The sequence below is a fragment of the Notolepis coatsorum genome (genome assembly GCF_963971535.1).
Source record: "Notolepis coatsorum genome assembly, chromosome: 14".
Lineage (NCBI taxonomy): Eukaryota > Metazoa > Chordata > Actinopteri > Aulopiformes > Paralepididae > Notolepis > Notolepis coatsorum.
The window spans coordinates 72,438,365-72,444,364 of record NC_140178.1 but is presented as its reverse complement, the minus strand read 5'-3'; positions in this window follow the sequence as shown (position 1 = coordinate 72,444,364).

Genomic DNA, 6,000 nt, shown 5'->3' with positions numbered 1-6,000 from the left:
ACGTAAACAGTGAGTTAATTCGGTCTCTCTCTCTCTCTCTCTCTCGCTCTCTCTCTGTTGTTGTTAATTTGACGCATAATGGAAGAATGAATGAATGGTAACTTGTTTAAAATGACAAGATATATATGTGTTCATTATTGCATTGATCATACGTGTACTAGTGTAGTAATTCGACTTAACGTTGGTAACGTTATGTCGTCAGCTGTCCACTTGGTCAGCTGTGAGCTGTCCGCTTGCCCCCCTTCACCCCCCCCCCCACCCGCGACCACCCAAATGTAATTCATACCGGTGTTGTGCCAAAATCCTACCCCTTGCCATAATTTTACCCCACCCACTCAGTCAGCGTTGGTTAATACTGCTGGAGCATTGGTTCATTTTGGTCCGATTTCCTTGCGCGATTTTGCGCGCCACGTGGGAGTAAATTCAGACACATATTCGGTTGGAAAAAGGTGTCCCACAGTCTCCTCTATGGCCGTGAATATTTTCACGCGGATCGGAATCACGGCGCGCCCGTGGGACACTTTTCCGTTTCGGCGAGTTTATTCCACGCTTTCGGCTTTCCTTTTCTAAGCATTTTCGGGGCTACATGTGAATGAGTAAAAGTTGCGGGACGCCCAGATGTACCCACGGTAGAAAGCTCGCGTGGAGCCCATAATAGCCTCACTTAAAACAGCGTTTTTAAAATCACACAACATTTTCAGGGTCGCGAGCTGACCTTTTCCCCTCGTTTTCGATGATGGAAGTGATTTAGGAAAAGCTTCGGCACGCCGAGAGGTACCCGTGGATTTAATCTCGCGAGGATCGGGGCAATATTCGGCCCGTGGGAGCAGTCACACGCAAGTTATTGAATTGGGGTGGGGTAAAATTATGGCAAGGGGTAAGATTTTGGCACCACACCGGCCGCTACTGGGTCAGACCTCAGTTGACTGGTATTTATTTGACAGATGCCTGTAGAATTGTATATGAAATTTGTTCCCAGTTCAGTCAGATGGTAGAACTATCAGCACCACCACGACAACTAGTGTTTAAACCTGTGTGTGTGTGTGTGTGACAGCAGAGACAGATGGAGACCATGACCGTCACAGAGGCAAGGTATGATGCATCATATTTATCATTCACATACCTATAAGATCCAGCAATGAAACGCCAAATGATAAACATGATAAACAGTGTCTTTTATGGTCATCGCTGCACCCCCACTTACTGTCCGACCGTCCCCCAGAATAAATAATGAGCTGTGGCTGCAGAACAGTTGCAAGTCCCTGAAGCAGAAGTTCCGGGCCTCCAAGAAGAGACTCGCCGACTTCCGTACCTTCCTCAAGAAGTCCCAGGAACTGGTGGGTGCCACTGCCAGGGGTGTAGTGGGGGGGATCATCCCTATGTTCCCCGGGTCCTATGTTCCCGCTTGATTGATTAATAGATTGAAAATTTTATTAATTTCTATTATTTTATTAATTATTAATGTCCGCCTTGTTTCGAACTGGTTAAGCTTAGGCCCTCTTTCGAACTGGTTAAGGTTAGAGTTTGGAATCAGGGCTGGTGGTCTAAAATGTTCAATCAATCAATCAATCAAAGCGGGGAACATAGAACCCGGGGAACATAGGACCCGGGGAACATAGAAATGCTCCCTAGTGGGGGACTCTTTAAGTAAGGGGTCAACTCTATGGGCACAACTCTATCTGCTGAGTAACAATGTTCATCAAAGAGTAACAATGTTCATCAACTCACACTACTCTCACTTTGCTGGCCCCTGAGGCAGCCCCAGCAAAGTGAGAGTAGTGTGAGTTGATGAACATTGTTACTCAGCAGATAGAGTACACTTCAATGTTAAATCGCGTACCGTCAGGTTGTACAAGGACATCTTTACCTTCACTGAAGAACACTTTGGCGCCGTTTGCCGTAGCAGATTTCACTGAGAATAGTTCTTGCGGGAACGAAGGTATGTAGAGAGCGTTCTTTAACGTCACTTTACACCGGCGCCCCTCACTGTTTATGAGGCATACCTGTGCGTCTCCTCTCCCCTGCGCCAACCCGAAAGTGCGCTTCCCGTCTGCCAGCTCCATGCTGTGTCTCTCCGGCTCGAAGGTGTTGTCAAAGTTCTTGAATCGGTTCCTGTCGTCGATGATGTGGGACAACGCACCTGTGTCCATGATCAGTCCCTTCCTTTGGGACTGCTGCTGCTGCGTTGACTGGGTGACGTACGTTGTCTGCGCCCCGAAGATGAAGTCCTCTCGTCCTGCTGCTCTCCGGGCGTCATTTCGACTCGCCTCACGTCCACCGTTGCCGCCATCTTGTCCACAGCCGCCATCTTGTCCACAGCCGCCATCTTGTCCATGGCCGCTATCTTGTCCATGCGCATATCGAGTGCTCTGGTCTCGTTTCTTTCTGCACGCTTTGTCTGTGTGCCCCGTGGATTTGCAGAAGCTACACCAAACAGTCTCTGTGCAGTTATCTTTCCGATGCCCTTTTTCTCCGCATCGCCAACACGCCAGCTCCGTCGGGGGTCTGGTCTTCTCTCTCGGTGCCGCCCGGGCCTTCAGCACCCTCTCTCCCGCCTCCGTGGCGACTGGGTGTGTGTCTTCTGAGGCCTCAAAGTTCCGCAGCTTGGCCTTGAACTCCCCCAGCGACATGTCCGCTGAACCGTGTGTCACCAGTAGTGTGAACGGTTTGTACAGCTCCGCTAGTCCTCTCATAACCATCGCCATCATTAGTCCATCGCTCGGTGCTTCTCCTGCACTCTTCAGCGCCGTAATGATCTGCTCGGCCCTGATGACGTATTCGGTCACAGTCTCGGTGTGCGCTTTCTTCAGCGCGGTCAGTGTTATGTAGATGAGACGGAGGTCCGTGAGTATATCCACAGTCACAGAAACAGTTGTGTTGAGAAGTTACTGTGGCAGTAAGCGGGCTGGGAAGTTAAACTCACTTCCTCATAACAGGGTTAATAGACGCATAGGTACGGTACTTAGAGGTGAATTCACTTCTTAGTGCAGCGGTCTATGTCGTCACCCGCAGAGCGGGAGCCCCCTGTTCGACTCCCCCTAGGGACATCAGCCTTTAATACACAACGCAGAGGAGTCCGATACGATCTGTCACATAGAGGGATACGATTCGGGGTCTTCCTCTTCCGATATAGTGTTCTCTCAACACTTTCAGGCTCTCTCGGCCTTGGTCCTTAGTGTCGCGGAATATCAGCCCCAAGCTCGTGCCGTCCAGGAGTGGTGCCAACTCGCAGTATGCATCGGCGTTCTGCTTGGTATCCTGGGCTTGCGCTTCCGCCGTTAGGTCTCCCGTGGGGGCCGTCAAGATCGTTGTCTTCAGTCCCACTCCGTGCATGCAGCACAACATTCGCTCTTCCCAGAGCTCATAGTCCTCTGCCTTTCCGTTGAACGAGGGCCATTTGCTCCTTCCTTTTGTCGCCATCCTCTTTTTGATGGTAGGCGTAGCTTTAGCTCCTGTTGGCCTAACCTTTAGCCATGCGGTGCTCCCGGTGCTAACCTAGCCTATACTTCAGCTAAACTTGCTACCCTTATTATTTCGCCCCCTGCGTGATCAGGGCCCATAACCTGTTGACAGAGTTAGCTATGGGGCGACAATAACTTAGTCATGACGACAAGGTCCTCTCACTTCAGCCTTTAATCGGCGTGGTTTATTATCACATTGCAGTATAGTACATGAGACCTTCTCTCTGTGAGAGGTAGGTGGGAAGAGACAGAGAGGGAGGGAACAATCCCTTAAATACCCTCTTACCTGGCGCCAGCGTCATTAGCTCCGCCTATAGTGCCCTCTTGTGGAAACAGTTAGACAGTTACATGCAATCGTATACAACACATAACTTTAACAGTACCTGTCCGGCTAAGTAGCATAGACTCCGAGGGGGCCCTGGCGGCGTGGGTAGCGGCCGTCAAGCTGCAAGAGTGTCAGGACAGGCTGATCATACAGCGGTGAGGCCTCGAGGGTTGTCCTGCTGTTTTACAGTAGATAATAATAATAATAATAATAATAATAATAATAATAATAATATTTATTTATTCGTATAGCACCTTTCATACAAGACGTGCAGCCCAAAGTGCTTCACAGCAGTGATGTAGACATAAAATAGACATAAGATGTAGGATGATCGATGGGTGGAGAATAAAACAGGCGAAATAGTTGGTATGCATGAACACACATATTTGTCCGATACAATAGTGTGTTTTATGGTCCTCGCTGCATCCCCACTTACTGTCCGACCGTCCCCCAGGGTGCTGATGCAGCTGTGGCAGCAGGAGCTGAAGAAGAGGGAGTCCCTGGAGCCCGCAGAGGAGCAGCAGGTGGGTGCCACTGCCAGGGGTGTAGTGGGGGACTCTTTAAGTGGGGGCTACAGGCATTAAAACGTTCCATCTCCAGACGGATTTCCGTCTATTTGATTCGGAGTCTGATCGAATTGGCTCCCTGGTATAATATGATTTGTAGATGAATACAGATTGAAACTAAATTGAGCCAATCAGAGGCGTCAAATATCATGAAAAAGGGATTTTTTTTCCTATCGCGGCGCGGCCGCGCCAAGCAGTAATTGGCGAGCTGCGGAGCACTAATGGCAGGACTCAGTGGTGACTCGAAAGACAGGATTACGCTAATAGTTTGTCGTCAGAAATGTATAATAATCGCAGACAGTGTTGGATCTAAATACATGGATTTATGGACACATTTATGCCCGGACCACAAAGCTTATTGAAGGGTTAGTGGAGGCGCGACGGCTCTACCGGAGCCCGTGAGCCTGTTATATGAAAATGTAATTGTGCTGTCAGACCCCGATACGGGTTGTCTTTTCCTTTAGCTAACGCTATTAAATACAGTGGAGGTTAAAATAAGAATGACTTTGCCTGAAAAAAAAAAGTTTAGTCAGGAGATGTTTTGAGATGACGCACCCCCGCGAGAATCTACTTTACCATAAATCATAGGCTGATATAATACGCTACATTCTCTTTAAACATGTAAATGTTACAGGACAAAAGCAATAGATTTAATCACTTTTATTCTTTTAAACTTGGTCTGACGACCTTCAGCATAGACCATGAACAGTAGATCAGGCAGTAGATCCAGTCGTAGAAACGCATGTCAGAAAACACGAGTCTTACGCCTCGCACGTCAAATCTATCCTTGCTTACCGACGTCACATCCACCACCTGCTTATGTACCTGCTTGCACTTAACCAGTGTGCGAACCATAGCATGGTCTTTGGGTGAGCCAAGGAACCTTAATATTTTTATAGCTTTTCCAGTGTTTTGCCTGGGGGGGGGGGGGGGGGGGGGTGTATGTATGTATGTATTATTTATTTTAAAAATGTTTATTGTATTTTTAGAGTCCAAAATCTAAATCCAAAAAAGAACATTTCTTCTTCTCCTTCTCTCCACCAGGGGGGGCGGCGCCACCAACCAATCAAAATATTTTGGTTGAGATACAGTAGGTTGGAAATGAGCCTGATTTGAACACAACTCAAGGCTAAACCACTGAAAAATTATAGGATATGTCACACATATATACACATAGGTACATTGTACATGTACATCCTGGTGTACTTGACACCATAGTATACAGTACTTTAAGGTACATGTAGAATACGTCCTGGTGTACTTGACACCATAGTATACTTTAAGGAATATGTGGAATACCTTCTGGTGCACACTCCACCATAGTCTATCCTGGAAACCTTTAGGGAAAGAAACGTGTTGTACTTTTTATCATATAAAAAATCATGTCATACTTTCTTTGGAAATGTTTTTGATTAGGATCTATACTGTTCTTAACCAATGGCCTCATGACAGGGCAGCTGGGTAGCAGGGTGTAGGCAGCAGGTAGCAGGGTGGAGGCAGCAGGGTGGAGGCAGCAGGTAGCAGGGTGGAGGCAGCAGGCGGCAGGGTGGAGGCAGCAGGCGGCAGGGTGGAGGCAGCAGGTAGCAGGGTGTAGGCAGCAGGTAGCAGGGTGGAGGCAGCAGGGTGGAGGCAGCAGGTAGCAGGGTGA